We start from the raw sequence: 21,428 nt of genomic DNA on the forward strand, positions 1-21,428 counted from the left end.
GGGGTCGGGGGCGAGGGCCGCTTCGGGGGCGAGCGTGAGTGTCGGGTCGGGGGCGAGGTCCGGGTCGGGGGCGAGCGCCGGGGTCGGGGGTGAGCGCCGGTGCCGGGGTCGGGGGCGAGCGACGGGGGAAGAGAGAGTGGGGATTTGGGGGAAAAGGCGGGATGAAGCAGGGATAGTGAGAATTTTGGGTTAAGTGGACGTAGCAGCAGTGCGTTTGGACAAAACGCACTGCTACTACCTTCAGTAGCTGTAGCAGTTTATACGAAATGCGCTACTACTACCTTCAGTAGATGTAGCGGTTTATACGAAATGCGCTACTACTACTGCCAGTTTTCCTTTTTCTTTTCCTTTATTTTCTCCCACTTTTATTTCCCGAGAGCAGTCAACGAAGGGAGGGATATATATATTGCATCATTTGACGGTTAAATATGTATGCAAAATAGGAACATATATATTACATCATTGGACCCATGCATAATAATGGCTAAGTGTGTATACAAAATAGGAACATATATATTACATCATTTGACCGATAACATACGGTTCCTTAGCGCTGACGTTTTCGTTTTTGAGTCAGCTTCTTTCCCTTCTTGTTCGTCGAAGAATAATTGAGCCCCTCATTGTGACATTGCCTTTTCCATGGAGTATGATTTTTCTTAGGTAATGTAGTATTGATTCTTCTTTTGACGTATACTTCATCATCATCGTCATCTTCCCTCATTGGGTTGCCGTACTGATCATAGTCTTCCTCGTTGGCGACTCCATCCATTCCAATGATGTTCCTTTTGCCTCTCCTCACGACAACACAACTGGGATTGCATGGGTCGGTTATGAAGAAGCATTGTGTCACGTGCTTAGCGTGTACCCATGGCTCGTTTTTTGCGACAGCGTTCACGGTAGCGCTCTTGGCGTCGGGTATACTCATGGTAGTGAAAATCCGGTTTTCTCTTTCGACATTCTTTGCCCATCTAACACGGAACATTGTCGTGTTGTGCAGTCCAGAGTAGTCAAGCTCCCAGATCTCCTCGACCCTTCCATAAAATCGTTCAGTTGCGCGGTTGTCGCTGCCGGTCATGCATTCCATCGTCACCCCTGAGTTCTGATCATCATTGTCCATATCTTTGGCCTCCGTGTAGAACGTGTATCCGTTGATATCATATGCCTGATAGGTTACGAGGTTGGGCGAGGGGCCATGTGCTAAGGCGTATATGAGCAACCCGTCCTTAGAGCCCTCCTCCAGGGGATTAGCAATAATATGCTCTTTGAACCAAAGCAGGAAAGTGGAGTTGTGCTCTCTAGTAACTTCGGCGTTCGTCCTGCATACCCCCCAGTCACGATACTTATTTGCGACAATTTCTTTGTGCAGTGCCACGAAAGGATCTACCTCGTCTAGGTGTTGTAGCACTATCAAGTTTGCTCTGTCAAAGTCGCTGCGTCGATCTGAGTATGCCACGTGCAGTTCCCTGCGACCATTGCAGTGACCATCTCCTTCGAGCCTCCCATCATGCTTGTTAACGGGCAAGCCAACACTAACACCAGGTAGCTGGTCTGTGCCATATAGAAAATTCTCACAGAAAGAGATGCACTCTTGTGCCAAATAGCCCTGGACGATGCTTCCATCCGGACGGGACATGTTACGAACGAATCCTTTGATGATCCCATTCATCCTCTCAAACGGCATCATGTTGTGCAGGAATGACGCCCCCAGGTCTATTATGTCATCCACAATATGGACACACAGATGCACCATCACGTCAAAGAATGCGGGCGGGAAGTACATCTCAAGCTCATTCACTATCACAATGATCTCTTCCTGTAGCCTTCGGAGTTTCTTCACACTGATCGACTTTCGAGAGATGACGTCGAAAAAGTTGCAGAGACCAATAAGCGTGTCACGTACGTGCTTATCCATTATCCCTCTAAGGGCAATGGGTAGTATCTGCGTCATCATCACATGACAATCATGAGACTTCATCCCGCTGAACCTTTTCTTGTCCGTGTCTAGATATCTGCTTATCTTGCCATAGTAACTGGAACTAACTTTGACTCCGGTAAGGCACTTAAAGAATTGATTGATCTCAGCCTGACTTAAGGTGACGCAAAAAGGGGGGCAATAATCCTCTTTCTTTATTTTCTTGCCCTTCTTCTCCCGTGCCTCTGTCTCCGTCTCTGTCTCGTCTGACATTTTACGGGGCGGCATGTGCAGATCTTCCCTGATTTTCAAATCTTGCAAGTCTTTTCTTGCCTTCAGCCCATCCTTGGTCTTATCCGGCATGTTCATTAGTGTTGCAAGCAAGCTCTCAAGGACATTCTTACAGATATGCATTTGATCAAGGCAATGAGGTGTATCGAGTTTGTGCCAGTACTCCAAGTCCCAGAACACAGACCTCGTCTTCCATACCTTCAGCAGCGGCTCCGACGCCTTTCTCATCGTCTTTCCCGGCGCGGGGCACTCCTTCCAGTTTTTCAACAGCTCATCGATTTCGGCACCGCTCTGCTTACGTGGAGGTCCTCGATGCTCAGCATGACCATTGAATAGATCTCCACGGTTTCTCCATGGGTCGTCCTGTTCAAGCCATCTTCGATGCCCCATGTACACGATTTTCCCAGACCCGCCATCTTTCCTTGACGTTAGCTGCTGAGACGTCGTATCATCCATGCACCGCGTGCATCCGCAATATCCATGGCACACCTGGCCTGCCACATATCCGTAACCGAGATAGTCCTGCACTGTCGTGATCAGCGCGGCTCTCATGTTGAAATACTCGCCTTTGCTGGCGTCCCATGTCTTGGCCGGTGTTTTCCATAACGTGTCTAACTCCTCTTGAAGTAGCCCCAGATACAAATTAATATTATTTCCTGGTTGTTTCGGCCCTTGAATAAGCATGCTCATGTGAATGTACTTCGATTTCATGCACAACCAGGGGGGAGGTTGTACATCCATACAAACATGGGCCATGTGCTATGGTTAGTGATCTGGTTGCCAAACTGATTCATGCCATCGGTACACGCACCGAGCATGATGTTCCTTGCATCACATTCAAAATACCGATAGAAGTTGTTCAACGCTCTCCACTGGCTTCCATCCTTCACGTGTCTCAGCTTCGGATCATCTCCATTATCGGGATTTTTCCTCTCCATGTGCCAGCGCATTAGCTTTGCTTCCTTGGGATCTACAAAATACCTCTGGAGACGGGGAGTGATAGGTAAGTACCATACAACTTTCTGGGGACATTTCTTCCCGGCCTTCTTGTATCGAGAAGCATTGCACACCGGACAACTTGTTTTTTCTGCGTGCTCCTTCCGATAAATCATGCAATCATTGATGCATGCATGGTATCTAACGTGTGGCAGATCAAGAGGGCACACGATCTTCTTGGCCTCATGAACACTAGTAGGACATAGATTACCCGCGGGAAGAACATCCTTTAGGTACTTGAGATGCTCATCAAGGCTAGTATCGGTCCATTTGTTTTTAGCCTTCGTCTTCACGAGTTGGAGCGTGAAACTCAAGCGGGTCACCTCAGGATTGCAACCATCATACAATGGAGTGTTCGAGTCTACCACCAGTTGCTCCAGCTTAGCCTCCTCTCTAGAAGAAGCTCTCTTAGTACTCGTCTCCTTGCGAAGCAATGCTTGAACATGAGGGTCCCGCACGATTGAACTTAGTACCGATGAACTCTGCTGCGTGGAGTCCATGTCGTTCTCTCCGCCGCCTTGTCCGGCCCCTTCTCCTCTGCCATGTCCGGCCCCTTCTCCGCCGCCATGTCCGGCCTCTTCCCCGCCGCCATTATCGATCATCTCTTCGTCTTGCCCCGTGTCATCATTGCCTGCCCCGTCGGCATCCTCAACATCGTCATCCTCATCTTCAGTTATCCACCGAGTATAGCTGTCGGTGTCAAAACCGGTGGATCTTGGGTAGGGGGTCCTGAACTATGCGTCTAGGCGGATGGTAACAGGAGACAAGGGACACGATGTTTTTACCCAGGTTCGGGCCCTCTCGATGGAGGTAAAACCCTACTCCTTTATTAATATTGATGATATGGGTAGTACAAGAGTAGATCTACCACGAGATCGGAGTGGCTAAACCCTAGAAGCTAGCCTATGGTATGATTGTTGTTCGTCCTACGGACTAAAACTCTCCGGTTTATATAGACACCGTAGAGGGCTAGGGTTACACAGAGTCGGTTACAATGGGAGGAGATCTTCATATCGTATCGCCAAGCTTGCGTTCCACGCCAAGGAAAGTCCCATCAGGACACGGGACGGAGTCTTCAATCTTGTATCTTCATAGTCCGGGAGTCCGGCCAAAGGCCTTAGTCCGGCCATCCGGACACCCCCTAATTCAGGACTCCCTCAGTAGCCCCTGAACCAGGCTTCAATGACGACGAGTCCGGCGCGCAAGTTGTCTTCGGCATTGCAAGGAGGGTTCCTCCTCCGAATATTTCATAGAAGATGTTGAACACCAGGGTAGTGTCCGGCTCTGCAAAATAAGTTCCACATTCCACCGTAGAGAGAATAATATTTGCGTTAATCGGATCTGCTGACGTATTCCGCAGTGGGACATCATGCCACGACCAGGATTTTATTCATTTTATTGATCCACCTCAGCGCGTTTAGCGAGGCGGTTTCCTTGGCACGTCTTGTCAAAGCAGAGATCGTGTCCCCTTATTCCGGGATTCTCATCAATACGGGTGTGGGTAACCCAACCATGACTTGGATATGACTCCCTAATTGAAAGCGAGTCTCAAACGGTTATAGGGAGGGCTCCTGGTATTCACCTCCTTTATAAAGGAACCAAGGCCTGGCTCCCTTCTTCTCAAACCAATCAAATCCGCCCCTCGCTTCGAGTTCCAATACCCAAAGCTCTAGTTTTAGGCGCTTCGGACCTTCGAAGATGTCCGGCTCCGACCTACAAGGACGGTGGATGCCTTCCTCCATTACGGAAGAAGATGTGCAAAAGCTAAGAGATGCCAGGTATCTAACCAGCAAAATCTCGCATAGACTGCCTACTCAAGGGCAAGTGGTTCCCGCTCCCCAGCCCGGTGAAAGCATGGTGTTCGCATCTCACTTCCTTCGGGGGCTATGCTTCCCGATCGATCCCTTTGTGAGGGGGCTTATGTATTACTACGGGCTGGATTTCCACGACCTAGCTCCGGAGTCCATCCTCCAGATCTCATCATTCATTGTCATGTGAGAGGCCTTCCTCCATATCACCCCTCACTTCGGATTGTGGCTAAAAACTTTCAAAGTGGAACCGAAAATGATCGAGGGGCAGCAAGCTGAGTGCGGAGGGTCTATAATAAGCAAGATGGACGACGCTCCATGGCCCGAAGGATCTTTTCAAGAGGAGCTCGGCTTGTGGCAACGGGACTGGTTTTACATCACAGCCCCTACGGGTACCACATGGGTGGCACCACCTACTTTTCGTTCGGGTCCCCCACCACGGCTGGCGTCATGGGTTAACGAAGGACTTATCTGGGGGCCGCCGAAAGACGTGCCCTTGCTGCATGGCCGCATTCAAGATCTTCTAGAAAGAGATATCAATTTGACCGTAGTGGCGCAAGTCATGGTGATTTGCCGCACACTTCCCTGCAAACGTCGACCTCTCCGCCTGTGGGAGTTCAATCCGAAGGGACCGCGAGTCCTACAACATTTCATGGGAATGACACCCATGGAGATGTACAAATTGTTCTTCGGATCACAATCAAGGTGTCCGGATTTGTCCGAGGACGCAGGTCTGAGCTGCAATCGCCCGGATGCTAAAGTAAGTAGCCCCGTATTTGGATACACCATCCATATTTTTATCAAATCTACCCTTTAGCAGAGTTGTCCTGCGAACATGAGTGGATGGCGAAGGCAAAGCTTATCAGGTGTCTAGCCCCCCTGCCCGACACGCCGAATCCCATGCTGACCAGGATGCTGGAGGTCGCGCCATTGGCGGAAGGCGAAGAGGGGACCCAAGGAGCTACCGCCTCCACGAAGGAGGCCGTTAGGAAGGGAAGAATTGAAAATTCTCCCGACCAGGGAAAGAAAAGGACTGCCTCTGAAGACCCGGAGGTGATAACCTCAAAACGGGGAAAGAAATCTTCGTCAGGGGGTTCGATACCGGAGAACGCCCCAGCCGAATCGCCCCCTAAAGGGGACCCGCTCTCCCCCGAGGCGTAAGTGAAGGGAGGGGTTCCATAATGAATCACACTCACATTTTATTCCTGAGGAAAATAACCGAAACATTATTTTGCAGTTCAGATCTCAACCCTTCTCAGCAGAGCTCATCTTCAGGGGATCTTCGTCCAGAGATGATAGAGAGCGAAACGCCTCCCCTTGTTCCACTGTCTCACGAGGCTGGCGACCCCGAGGTATCGTCCCAGAGGGTTTTTTCAAGTCCGAACCCTGGAAAAGGTCGTCAGACTAGTCCGGCACCCTCTTGCGCGCCGACGGAGGGGCTGAAGGATCTGCTTGGTAGGGCGTCCATCTCAGAAGAACACCGTATGTTGATGGATACGGTGATTGGAAGGATTTCATCCGCGGAAAGCGGATTGTACGAGGCTGCCAGGAGTTTACTAACAGGCTTTGAGGTATGTAAAAAGGTGTACCTTTTGGTAGAGCCGCATATTAAATGTGCCCTGTATGAAAGTAGCCCCTGAGACGTCATGAGTGACGGTGCACAGAGGATCATAACCCCAGGTATAATATGTCGCCTATTCTATGAAGGTGGCGAGGTGTTCGGTGGCTAGCCGGACTGATGAATCTGCCGAACTGAAGCGGTAACTTGACGTAGCAGATGCCGACATCGCGCTTGTAAATAAGCGGCTAGACGAGGCTCAAGGTATGTTCAAAAGACACCCAGTAATAGGAGCTTGATGCTCGGGCCTTATATATATATATATATATATATATATATATATATATATATATATATATATATATATATTTTATGTAGATGGTGCTGCTGCCGTGGAGAACCTTCGGGCGGAACTTGCCCGAGCCAAGGAGCAAGCAAGGAAAAGTGACGCGACTGCCGTTAAAGCGGCTGAAGAGCTAAGAGCCGAACAGGCTGCTCACTGCCAGAGCAAGAAGGAAATAGCCGAGATGGCCAAAAAATTGAAGGATGCTACCGACCGCTGTAAATTTCTTGAACAAGCGGGTAAGGCGGCTCAGAAGGACCTTGAAAAGATCACTGCCGAAGCCAAGGATACTCGCTCTGCCATGAGAGCGATGAAGGAGGAGCTGCGTCAGGCCGGAGATATCACGACTGGAAAGCCTTATATGCTGCGGATGAAGTTTGGAGACCCCAAGTATGTTCCATTAGACCGGCAGTGGAGTGCGGAAAACACTTATCTGGATTTGGCCGCAAGTGCGGCGGACACGACCGAACACTTCCGCAGCCAAGGTGACCATGAGTTGGAAGAGCCTTTTTGGTCGCAGTACCACAATCCAGAATGCCCACTGTCAGTGTCCGACCGTTTAGCCGCCTGGGCGGAGCTGAACAGATTATCTGGACTCGCCATGAGGTATGTTGTGAGTCGTCTGTGGCCGGAGAAGCCGGAGCCGAAGAGTTATTTTGGCTTGGTGCAGCAGTTCCTTGGTTCGATGCCGCATGCTGATGCGATGAAGAGGTCGGTGTGCATAGAGGGCGCACATATGGCTCTTGCCCGTGTCAAAACATACTGGGCAGATATGAAGGCTAGTATTGTTGCGTTCCAAGATTCGGACGAAAGCCGAGTACCTGCCAGGCACTACTTTGAGGAAGTTCTTCCTGGCGCTCGTATAATAGAGTCGCAGTGCTCGAAGGATGTTGTGTTCGAATAGCTGATACTATTTGTAAAACGAATTTTGTTTTTATGAAAAAAGCTTTTTATACTTGTGCTTGCAAGAATCATAATGCCTCCTGTGCGGCCGTTTAATGTATATATGTGTATATAACCTGAAAGATGGTAGTCGTTGGCTTCAGCCCCCACGCATAGAATGTGGGGGTGTTTGCAAAAAGGCGCCTTTTCACACATAATCCAACGTCTTGGTCCTACAAAGGAGGTGATGGCACGGCGAACTAGGCAACCGGACTATAATGCTTTATCACTTTCACTTAGCCATAGGAGTTTGACAGTGGGGCTACTGAATAGCCCCTAGGGGCACCGCGCTTGCCCGCATTCGGGGCGCGAGTGTGCCTGACCGGGAAGCGGCCCTTCGTTAATGCGGGGGAATCCGAAAGATTCCGAAAGTCATCGAGTGGTTGACCAGTCTCTCGCTATATCACGACAGTCAGTTTTCGGCTTTCTCTACTAAGGTGCTCACCTGGCCGAACCGGGGCACAATCGCAGTAGTTCTCCTGGTGCCTCATTAGCCGATATAACGGAACATAAGGCAGCAAAACACAGGAGCCGGGAAAACCCAACATTTGACCAAAGACATGATTCGGAGTTGATGCATATAGGGCCAAACTCGCGACGCCGAACACTCCCTAAGGTATTCAGTGTTTATGAAGACGGGCCGAAATAGAGCCCTTGGTAAAAAATCCCCTAGTGTCCAGGTACGTGCAAAAATTCTGGCGTGGCCACATGCCAAGACGCCAGCCTCCTCCTCGGCTATAGAGAAAACCGGGGGATGCTATCAACAAGAGACAGTAAAATAGGTTTACGCAGGATCTTAATCTAAAAAGAATCCTTGAAACGGGTCCCTGCTGCACGTCTGCGCCCGTGTCTCCGTTGTGTCGTATCCTGGACGGGCGTAGCACGATGTTCGTCTGTGAAAGAGAGGAACTTAGTAAAAAAATAAGCGTGCGAGAAATCTATATCGAAATAAATAAAATATAGTTGGACCAAGAGTTGGGCCGTATTGTCTCCGGGCGTGAGCACACGAAGCCCCTTGCACGAGGGTATGCGGCTATTAAGCATGTTGACACCGGACTCGTCGAGCCGTGTCCGGGATAGTAGGGCTGGATTTGTGGGCGGCTGTCTAGGCAGCCGCACCCCTGCCCATACTTTGGGGGTCAATTTATGTTCCGTTGTAATAAAATGATGCCCTTTGGGCCGGGCATTTTAGTGTAAGGGATGCGTAGTGCGGTATTGCGTTAAAGCGGGCGAAAGCTTCGCGTCCCAGTAGCGCTTGATAGCGACTTACGAATGGGGCGATGTGGAATGTTAGCTTTTCCTTTCGGAAGTTGTCGGGTGATCCGAACGTGACTTCTAACATAAGGGAACCCATACTTGGGGTATCCGAACCTGGCGTTACTCCTTGAAAGGAAGTGTTGCCGAGGTGGATTACAACTGGGTTTACCCCGAGTTTGTGGACTGTGTCCTGATATAACAGGTTCAAGTCGCTGCCTCCGTCCATTAGGGCGTTTGTAAATTGGAGTCCGTTAATAATTGGATTTACGACCAAAGCAGTCCAGCCTGCGTTCTAGTCTCCTCTAGAGTAATCCTGATGATCGAAGGTGATTGGTTGTAACAACCAGTGGGGTTGTTCCTTCGGGGCTGGCTGTACGGCGCGTGTCTTTGTAGGTGCCGTTCTGCTCTTCCCTTTTGTCACATGAAGTAAATTTACTGTCTTGACTTCTTGTGGTTACTTCTTTTGTTCTCCGGTGTTCTACTCGTGGGGTGCATCGTCATCTTCGCTTGGTGTGTTGAGCCCCTTGTGTTCGGCGTTGAGCTTGCCGGACTGTTTAAAGACCCAACAATCTCTGTGGGTATGGTTTGCAGGTCTCCCCGGAGTGTTGTGGATTTGACATATTTTGTCCTAAATTTTGTTGAGGTTGGATAGCTCGTCCCTATCTTCTTTGGGGGGGGGCGGCTTTTTCTGATTTTTCCGAGATCTTTTGAATCCGGCGTTTACTACCATGCTCATCGGGCTGTTGTCCTTTATCCGGCGCGGTTCTTTGTTATGGCGCGGCTTCCCATTCCCATCTCTGGGTTCGGACGTATTCGGGTCGCTGGTGCTGCTTCTTGCCAACCAGCTATCCTCTCCTGCACAGAAGCGGGTCATGAGGCTTGTTAACACGGCCATTGTTCCCGGCTTTTCTTGGCCGAGGTGTCTGGTGAGCCATTCGTCTCGGACGCTATGTTTGAAAGCTGCTAGGGCCTCTGTGTCCGGACAGTCGACTATCTGATTCTTTTTGATAAGGAATCTATTCCAGAGCTTCCGGGCTGACTCTCCGGGCTGCTGAGTTATATGACTCAGATCATCTGCATCCGGGGGCCGGACACAGGTCCCTTGAAAATTTGCCCGGAAATCATCCTCAAGCACTTCCTAACTTCCCATGGTGTTTTCAGGAAGGCTTTTAAGCCAATGCCGGGCTGGCCCTTTGAGCTTAAGGGGTAAGTATTTTATGGCGTGGAGGTCGTCTCCTCTGGCCATGTGTATGTGGAGGATGTAGTCCTCGATCCAGACTCCAGGGTCTATTGTTCCGTCGTATGCTTCTATGTTCACTGGCTTGAATCTGGCTGGGAATTCATGGTCCGCTATGTTCGGGTATTTTTTGCGGCACCCCTGTATTTAGGCGTGCCGCTATGTTCGGGTATTTTTTGCGTTGCATCACTCACTGGAGCTTGCTTTCTTGGCCTATAGATGGATCTGGTTGGGCCAGTTTTCTGATGCGAATTCTTGGACGGATCGCGCGCCATATTGAGTGCGGCGTCCTTTGATGCGTGAGATTGATCGTAGGGTCGTCTATCCGACCTTGTGGCTTCCTTATTTTTTGACTGCGGGGGCTTTATGGCCTCTTCGTCAAATTCCGGTAGTAGTTTCCGCTTCAGATAGCTCTTTGCGTGGCGACTACTGCCGTACTTGTGTGCGGTATTGAGTACTTTGCCCCATCTGATCCTGAGTGCATCTTCCGCTGTCTTGAGCCTCCGCTTCTGCTTTCTCAGGCTACGTGCAGTGGCGACAAGCCTTTGGTGGAGGTTCTGATGTTCCAGCAATTTGTCTGGTGTGAGGTCGTCCGGGCTATTATCTTTCCCGGGGATTGGTTGTTCGGATTGTCCGCCCTGTTTGGACGGATGCTCGACGGCATGTTCATCGTCCGTTGAGTCACCCTACTCTATGGCTGGGTCTTTGTCGAGGTGGGGCTTGGCCTTGCGCTTACGGTGCCGCTTTGATTGTTTTTCAGGGGAGCGATCCCTAGCCGCATCCTTTTGGTCCTCGTTGTCGTTTCTGTTGTATGTGTCCACCATGCATACATCGTATGATGAGGTGGCTTTCCGGCGCCCTATAGGTGCTGGTTCTTGATCGTCTCCTTTATCTGCGTCCATACCGTCGATATCTTTAGAGTCGAAATCGAGCATGTCGGTTAGATCGTCGACAGTGGCTATCAAGTGGGTGGTGGGTGGGTTTCGAACTTCGTCGTCCGCATCCCAACCACCCCGACAGTAGTCCGGCCGGGGTTCTTTCGACAAAGAGAGAGACTTTAGCGAATTTACGATATCGCCAAAGGGCGAGTGCTGAAAGACGTCCGCGGCGGTGAACTCCATGATTGGAGCCCGACTGGGTTCGGTCGAAAGGGGTGCGGAATATTCAGAGTCCGGAACGGAGTCCGACACCTTGGAGTTACCGGCCTTGCGAAGGACTTGGCTAGTATTCGGCTCTATCGCCGCAGAGATTGCGGCTCCTGGGGCGGCGTCCAACCGTCCGTCCCTGGCTAGCGCAGTCGGCTCCGAACTAATGGTCGGAGTGAACACCTGAGCGGCACTCTGGTCACTGTCCGGCGGCAGAGCTAGATCATGCCCATCGAGACAGTGCGGCGCGCCCGGTCGTGGCCCGAATCCGTCGAAGATCAAGTCCCCGCGGATGTCGGCCATGTAGTTTAAGCTTTTCAAACCTGACCTGATGGTCAGGGGCGTAGCTTTCGATCTGCTCCAGATGGCCAAATGAGTCGGCCCGCAGTGCGAAGCCGCCGAATACGAAGATCTGTCCGGGGAGAAAGGTCTCATCCCGGACCGCATCGCGATTGACGAGCGAAGAAGCCATCGGGCCTAAAGGCGACGACATAGAGGAACTCTCAATGAAAGCACCAATGTCGGTGTCAAAACCGGCGGATCTCGGGTAGGGGGTCCCGAACTGTGCGTCTAGGTGGATGGTAACAGGAGACAAGGGACACAATGTTTTTACCCAGGTTCGGGCCCTCTCGATGGAGGTAAAACCCTACTCCTGCTTGATTAATATTGATGATATGGGTAGTACAAGAGTAGATCTACCACGAGATCGGAGTGGCTAAACCCTAGAAGCTAGCCTATGGTATGATTGTTGTTCGTCCTACGGACTAAAACTCTCCGGTTTATATAGACACCGAAAAGGGCTAGGGTTACACAGAGTCGGTTACAATGGGAGGAGATCTTCATATTGTATCGCCAAGCTTGCCTTCCACGCCAAGGAAAGTCCCATCCGGACACGGGACGGAGTCTTCAATCTTGTATCTTCATAGTCCAGGAGTCCGGCCAAAGGCCTTAGTCCGGCCATCCGGACACCCCCTAATCCAGGACTCCCTCAATAGCCATCCATGAAACCAGTCATGAGCAGGTGCGCTTCGGCACGACCATCGTCATAGGGGTCGAGCCAAACTATTCCTTTGCATTTTCGACACGGACATAAAACCTCTGTCAGGTTATTTTCATTCATGTCCTGCACCACCAACTGCAACCACCTGTCCACCATCGTTCCACTGACCATCATGAACGTCTGCAAGGTAATAATAAAACAAATTGATTATAAAAATGCGTGCATGCATCAAAGTCATACAAAAATTCGGCATGACCTTCCCTAAAAATAGGACATATATGGATCTAGAGTTTGCCCGGAATTCGCTGAAACGGAAATAAATCGACATTTCGGCAAAACATAGGCAACTCAAAAGCACAATTTGGCGTCAACTCATGCCACACACACAATTTCCACAAACATATCACACACACATAAACATATTTCCATTTTGCAAAAGCATGAAATTTTCATCACCTCTATCTCGAGATCGAGCACATGGTGGAGATGATGTTGTAGGGAGATCAAAAGTGCACAAAGCTCTTCTTGACAAAGATAGATCTAGTTAGGGGGAAAATAGGTCACTTAACTAAATCTTACATCTACCTAGCTACCTAATTTGGGAGGAGACAACTTCAACTAGTGGAGGGGAAGGAAAAAGAGAAAGGAGATGCATTAATGGAGGTGGTGTAGTTAGGTAGGAGTAATGAAGAGAGAGAAAGGTAGATAGAAGAGAGAGAGTAATGGGGGAGAAGTATTGAGGCAGAAGAAGAGTGAGAGTGGGAGCATGTGGGAGGTAGGGGAAAGGGAAGAGAGGAGGGGGAGGGGGAGGGACGGGTGGGGAAAAGGTGGTGGGTTGGTGCAGATTAGCAGTAGCGTGGGAGTTAAAATGCGCTGCTGCTAAGGAAGTAGCAGCAGCGCGCTTTGGGCAACGGCGCTACTGCTAACCGGGACCAAAAAGTGTGCCAATTTGAAATTTAGCAGCAGCGACCTTAGAAAAAGCGCGCTACTACTACATCCATAGCAGCAGCGCAGCTCGCGGCACCGCGCTGCTGCTAAATGGAGTTTGGTGGACACCGCCGGTCGATATTTGTAGCAGCGCGGTTTACACCGAGTGAGCTACTGCTAAAAACTTGTCAGTAGCGAGTTTCCCACACACGCGCTACTACTAATTAGCAGAAGCGCTCCTTTTTGAGCCGCGCTGCTGCTAAGATTCTGTGTATAGGCTTTTTCCTAGTAGTGACTAGGCAAAGAGTTGCCGGCGGACAACCCACTGGAGACAGCGATCTCCAGGAAGCGAGCACCAACAAACGAATTGACCATGGTTGCAGGCCAACCTATGGAGATGAAGAACTCCAAGAAACAAGCACTAGCCAAAGAGTTGAGGACGTTGGCGGACGAACTCCTCAAAGAAAGTTGGAAGAACAGCAAGGGCCCCACCGTGCCTACCCCAGGAGCTCTGATTGCCACCTATGTGAGGCTCAAGACTCACTTTGAGGAGATAGTCGCTGTTGAGAAGCAGCATTCCCCTGGCAAGGTGATGGCCCCCATCGAGGACGAGGAGATGGCCCCCGGAGGGATGAGATCCCCCGGTGAGCTGAACAAGGTAAAAAATAATGGCTTATTACCATAGTTGTGGTTTTTGATTATTTGCAATGTGCTTGCTTTATGATTATTTGCAATGTGCTTGCTAATATGTTAGTGTTGTGCAGGTGCCGGTGGTTGTCCTTGATGATTCCGATGTCGTGGCCCGTCCCGTTGGCATCGCCCCGGAGATCGATTCCAATGCCGCTGTCCATCCTGTGGACATCGCCCCAGAGATCGATTCCGATGTCGCGGTCAGTCCTGTGGACATCGCCCCAGAAATCGATTCCCATGCCGCTGTCCGTGTTGTGGTCATTGCCCGAGAGATCGATGACAAGAAATAGTTGGTCGCGCTAATCCTTCAGGGTAGTTTGCATTGCCCTGTGTTTAATTACCAGAACGATGCGTGTTATCAAACCATCTTAGGGCTATGCACTGTCTTGTGTGGGCAGATCTTGCTACTTTTGTTTGATAGTGAATCATGCAATGAATCATGCGAACCCTCTCCGAGTTATGGAAACAGATGTATCCTCACCAGCTTTTGATGTAATATATGGCATGCTTAGATGTAAGTTTGAACAGTTTATCATATCAGCAGGGCTTGTTTGATGATTCTTGGTGTTAGTAGGCTAGCTACTGTGCGAGCTATAGTACTTGCAAAACACTCACCGAAGAGAAACGTTGGGGCTGATGAGCTCATGGTACACTTATACTTATCCCTCGTCGATCGACCAATAGCCCTAGCTCCTAAAATTTTAGGCTTAGTGATCGATCAGACAATAGTCGACATACATTCAGGCCTCATTTGGTTCATAGGGTAGGAAAATCGTAGCAAAAGTACAGAGAACGTGCAACACAAAATCATAGCAGTGTAGAGGCGTACTCCCTCTGTTCCAGAATAGATGACCTAGGCAGGCTAGTTTGGCCTAGTGGGTTTCAGTGATATGACGTGGTACAGTGCCGTCCAGTTTTCGCGTGTGGTAGCAGTATTGCGGGTACAGTTAGTTTTATTGAAGAAGCGGAATTCAACGAAGTCATGATGGTTCCTTCGTCCGAACAACTTACAGTGGGAAAGGTTGGGCCTGCGATACAACCGGGGTAGACCAGGATAATTTTGTTCATGGCAGGTGGACCAGGATGGTCGACGTCCCACATGTCGGCGAATGAAAGCATTCTTTCCGTTATAGATGATGATCAACGAGTATTCATTGTTTATTTTTGATGAAAGCTATTGTCTCCACTGTTACTCCTTGACTTTGTCAATGCCTCTCTCTCCTCCACATAAGCGGGGACTACTTGTTATGCATGCAGCGGGCAGCTGGCGTCTTGAGGGGCCAGGGCGGTGAGAGCGGGCTCCGGAAGCGGTCCGGATTCCAGCATGGCCCACCTCACATTATCCCCATATATTTCTTGGAGTCCGTGCGCGGCAGGCGGGCGATCTCTTCTCCCTCCCCCGTTTCTCTCTTCTCAGCCGATGCCCGCCGAGCGATTAGATTTCGGCTATCAACGGTTTATTCAATTACGGTCCCACATGTCAGTGAAATTGCAAGTCAACGCGTGTCCCCTCTGGTGAGCGGCATGCGAGCCGGACTATCGGGGTTGCGACGCGTACGAGTCATAAGTGTGCCGCCTTTTCACGCGATCGATCGATAGAAATCCAGAACAAAATGAAGAGGGTGGTGCTTTCCCGCTCACTAGGCGGGCTAGTTCGAGTGATATGACGTGCTACAGTGCCGTCCACTTACTCCATTTTTATGTAAGCAATAGTTTACACTCTTACGGGGAGGAGTGCGAAACACCGCGGATCTGATTTTTATCGAGGGATAACTGTTCACTGCCAAATAATGGAGGATTCGGCTCAAAAAAATAATGGAAGATTGTTAGCGATTATAGCATGATAGTTAGGGCATCTCTAGCGCTGGCCCACAAATTTACACCGGCATCTGTCCAAGGACACTGATGGATGCCACCCAATGCTGCCCGCATACCTTTCGACAACTATATGAACTAACCGGATGAAATTTGTGCAAACAAAGCAAATTTCAAATTAACGGATGAAATTAACCGGATGAAATTCATTACATTTTGAAAACTTTTCCTACAAACTGGACGAAATTCATTACATATTTTGCACAAACCGTACTAAACCTATTGTAAACCTAATCTAAACGATCGCCGGCGCCCGACCACCATGTCCGGCCATGAACCGGAGAAAGCCGGCCATTGCCTTTGCCTCCTCCTCATCCGCCTCGATAACCTCCTCCTCCGGCCGGAGCACAAGGTTATGAAGATTTCCGCCTCCACGTCGCCGTCAAGCGGCTAATCGGTCGCCGATGTTTTACCCCACCAAGCTTGGCGTCGACTGAGTGGAGTAGCGGTGGCCTTCCCGGGACCAGAGCGGCGGCGACCTACCGTGTACTACTCTTCCTCTCTGTCGGCTGTGCCTGCGCACGCGTGCCGGCTTTGTGGTCGCGGCGGCGGAGGGCGGCCCGGGAGGTGCCAGCGATCTCCTTCGTTTGCTCCTGCGACAGTACGTCGAAGAGAGCTTTGGAGCGCGCCTGGAGCGGAGCTGTCGATGTCCCTCGTCTGCTCCTGCGACAGTATGTCCAAGAGAGCTTCGGAGCGCCAGGAGGCCATGGTTGAAGTGGTGCCGACAGAAGGAAAGGACCGGAGGAGAATAAGTGTGGGTCTTTGGCTATGGCTGGGAGCTGGGGCTCAAGTTAATATAGCGGGCGAATCGCAATGAGCCGTGGCAGACGGATGGACAATTGGCGCCAGAGTAGGTTCGTCGGGCGTGAATGCGAACGCTGCTTCAGTGACTTAACTGCAGATGCGTTTGGGTTATTGACATGTGGGCCCAATGGGCGTCTGGCCCGCATGTCAGTGACACACCAGTTGCACGTGCAGTTAAGTCCGGTGAATGCGGCATTGACATTCTGGAGAGACGGTGACCGTTTCAGGCGGGAAGCATGCGCTAGCGATGGAAGGGGTTTCGGTGTGCAGTGGCACTAAGATCGGTCGCTCGCGATAGTACATACTCCCTACCATACTACCATAGTACCCTCTCTAGCTTAGGCTGTTTTATAGATTGTTGTTGTGATGGACGATATACATGAGCAAGGCGGTCCAAGTATGACCGTTGGTGTTGAGCCAGGTGAATACATGCTCGGCGTTCACGTAGGCCTCCATCAAACATCTAAACAGTAATGTCAGGCACCGCTGGGGCCCGCAGGTGATGGGCTCGCCATTTGCATTGCGCCATGAGCAGGACTTTGATTTAGAGGGTGACGTGCATGCATTAGCATGCTTTGACAGCGTGAGCGTGAGTGTCTGACGCTAAGTATTTCATTTTCATTTGGCTGAAGAGGGTGCGTTGCAGCAACGAGTCTGTGGTTTGATTCCCCACATACGCATAATTTTGGTTTTTACAGTATTTCTTTCTCCATTCACAGGTAGGCCCACGTAGATAGATAAAGAGCACGAGCCGATGAGGCGCATGCGGACTGTTTGACTGGTCAACCATACAAATACGGAGCTATACGCTGAGCTAGCGACCGTATAATCACCATATCTCGTATACAATGATCAAAGTGAGCTATCAAGACAAGTTCGATAACCGCCAATGCATTTTTCTCGGTAATAAATGACCAGGATTGAAGGGGAATCCTAATTTGCTTCGTCTTCTGTCCTTGAGCTCTTGAAAAACCAGTGCACTATACTGTTGTCCGGCCACTCCACCCCAGAGCTCTCACCTAGCGTCGTTCATGCCACCGCGCAGCACACTAACTGGTAAGGCAGCGATGGCATCCCGCCGCGCCGAGTTCCTCGCCGCCCACGAACACACACAAAATGGTAGGGAAGCGATGGCATCCCGCCTTGCCGAGTTCATCGCCTCTCGCGACCTCACAACTATGTGGGAGGAATTTGAAGATGCCAAGGCCGAATGGGCGGTATAGCAAGAGGTGGCCAAAGCCGCATAGAGGGAGCGGAATAGTTAGAAAGCACTCAAGAAAAGAGAGGCCCGCTGCTGCAAGAAAGAAAAGGACGCATGCGCTGCTGCGGAGAGGTCGCCGGAGATCCAAGCACGGTGGGGTGTCGCCAACAAAACCGGGAAGGAGAACGACGGCGTCTGGCCAGCAAGTGAGAAGTAGTAGTACTAGTAGTTAGTGTGTGTGTCTGTGTCTGAGTACGAGCATGTACCAGTACTACTAGTTACTAGTGTAGTTTTTAGAGCAAATTACCAGTACATTAGCCTAGACTAAATGGAAATATTCCTATCCTATGCATCAAATGGCATCTCTTTCTCTATAGGAATTGAGATGCATGTCATCTCACTTCCTATGATTTTCATATTCCTACACTATGAACGAAAGGAGGCCTCTGTTGGAGTAAATACTGTAGCTAGCAGTACTGCTGGTATAGTAGTTTTCTTCAAGAAGCAGAATTCAACGAAGTCATGATGGTTCCTTTGTCCGAGCAACTTCAAAGTTGGAAGTGGGCCTGTGCTTTGACAGCTCATTATTCATTGTTATTGCGACGCGACGACCTGGGTGACTCTCCCTTGGAGTTCTGCATGCATGGCAAGTGGACCAGGATGGTCGACGTCCCACATGTATTCTTTCCGATATCGAGGAGCAAGGAAACCGCGTGGTATAGTATCACTGCTGATTGGTTCGCAAAAAAATAGTATCACTGCCGATTTATAGTTATTCTTATTTCTGATGAATGCTAGTGTTTCAACTCTTACGACGAAGGGTGCCAAACACGGCACGTGTTGGATGTCCCACACGTCAGCGAAAGGAGTGGGACATGAACATCGTGGTAGAGCCCAGTGTAAAAAAACAGTGTGGTAGAGCGTCTCCGCTTCTTCAACTTCTGGGTCAGAGACCACACGTAGTAGTACTTAGTGGTATGAACGATACAATGTGCGACCTGGAGAGAAAGACACGTCTAGTTGGAAGGTCTCGGGGCATACATGTAAACAAATATAAAAGTTCATATGTGCCTCCAAATAATATAGTAGTAGAGTACTTAGGCATGTACTCCATAACATCACCGTGCATTGCACATACAACATTTAGTGGTAGTACGTAGTAAGAGACAAATGCCGCCCAAGAGTTCCCTTCTCGACCTACTTTTGGGTGTTTGGAAAAGTGTATGGAGGGTGCATGAGTCCACACTAGTTATCACAAATACACTAGAAGCATGCATGAAGAGAGCATGCATGTAGAGGGGTGTTGAGTTGAGCATGCATGAAGAGGGAACAACTATGCTGAGATGAGAACGCAACCAAACACACCCTGTATGCCACGCATGTTCATACCATTTGTGCCTTTCTACTTCACTTACTGTGCTACATTACTCAGGTTCGTACGTCCACTCCTGGGTACATGTCCGTCTCGTAGTTGCAGTGCCACGTGTTCTTCATATAGATGGAACGATCGTTGCATAACACGTGCGCCTTGATGCTAGATGTCTCGCGTGTTGGCAAAAGGATGAACAAAGCTCACGTAAAAAAAATAGAGTGGAAGAACATAGATTCCGGACGACCGAGAAGGAGCAAGGAACCTCGTGGTGGAGCGTCTGCACGCATAATATTTAATATTATTCAGCGGTATAAAATTAACTAATCATCTCCACAGTGGACTAGAAGAGTACGAAACATGGCAGCCCAGTGTAGTTACATCATACTAGTACATGGCTAACCCACGCTATAACCATATTTCTTGGCTTCCGTGCGACACCTATCTCTAGTCATCCAACAGCCTGTATCGCTTCTCCCTCCTCGTCTCTATCAAAGTGCGGCGGGCTGGCGTTTCTGCCGTCTATTGAGGTCGGTTAACTATCACATGTTAGCGACATGCCAAGAGCATTCTAAAAAAAATCCTTTCACATTCCGTTTTCAAAAAGAAAAAAAATCCTTTCACGTATGAATTTGCCTGTATGCTTTGAACAACTTGCATGTCCTATACTGCTCCTATTTGATACTCTAACTTAGCTAGAGGTTAGACTAACTCATGACTAACCCTGAACTAACTGGAGCCAAAGAGGTGTTTGGGTGACAGGGTTAGGTTGACAATAAATGCACTTCATGGAGAGATAAAAGTGATTTTTCAGTGGTCACAATGAGAACTATCTCCAGTTAGCACCTCTTGGGTGGGATAGTTTTTTTTGGTGGGTTCGGTGCAAATTGCTCCAATTTAAACCCTCATGCTTGGATACTTTAGGGCTATTTGAGCCCCAACTAGATCAAACTAACTCTAACCCGTGGATCCAAACAGTGCCTACGGCCAGTCTCGACGCGGAGCAGTCGCGTGCACCGGGAAGCGGCCCTCTCTCGGCTGTCGCGCCACTTCAAAGCCGGCACCAGTGAGAGGTCGCCTCCTCTCTGGCCGGGCATTAATGTGGCACTGACGCTCCAGGGCGATGCTGACCGTTTCACGCGGGAAGCGTGCGCTGGCAAGGGAGTAGGTTTTGAACCGTTTCAGGTGTAGTAGTAATGGTAGTTTGCAAAACTACTCAATTATTGCACTCAGTTTCCTAAGAAATTGTGGTAAAAAATGTTACTCCACAGCCCGCTTCCCTTCTCTTTCCTGCTCATGATTTACGTGGCCATGTTAACATGGTTGTGTCAAAAAAATGTCACTTCCTGCTCGTGATTTGCGTTATATAATTACAAGCAAGATTCTCGTGCATTGCACGGAACATCAATATGCATTTTTTTACAAAACACCTGTTGTGAATGACCCATGCAGGAGTAATCCCATGTGTAAAAACTAATGATATCTCGAGAATTTTATCGGAAAACTGGTATCTCGAGAATGTCATCAAAAAGATGAAAGATGAGAGATAAGACGAGGAGGAGTGGAGCGTGGTGGTGACTGGTGGTCGGAATGGGCGAAGGCATGGGGATGGACGGCGTCGGCAGGCGACAGCGGCCACCATGCATGCTAGATTGTTCCAGAGACTGATTCCTTTTTAATTGCTGAGCAATGAGGTTGCGGGAGATAATGATGTGGAGAGAGGTGCGGGTATCTTCTGTAAAATTATCATAGTTTACTTCCTATCCATCAGATATAGATCATACGGTCTGTATTACAAGATGGCAGGCACACTATCATCGCCAACTCGTTTTTTATAAGGGTACAGATGATAAGTTTGTTGACTACTAAAGTAAAGTGGAATCTGTCCATGTTATGCAAGTAAAAAAAGGTGATTGTTTATCATACGGGTAAGGTTGGATGAAGGGTGGTAGGAACAAATGCTCCGCCTAGAGCATGTGTGTGTGAGATGGAGTCTTAGTGTGTGTGTGGTGTGTGTACATGTGTGTGTGTGTGAGAGAGAGAGAGAGAGAGAGAGATAGAGAGAGAGATGGA

This window comes from Triticum dicoccoides, chromosome 4B (assembly GCF_002162155.2).
Source record: "Triticum dicoccoides isolate Atlit2015 ecotype Zavitan chromosome 4B, WEW_v2.0, whole genome shotgun sequence".
In the NCBI taxonomy this organism is placed as follows: domain Eukaryota; kingdom Viridiplantae; phylum Streptophyta; class Magnoliopsida; order Poales; family Poaceae; genus Triticum; species Triticum dicoccoides.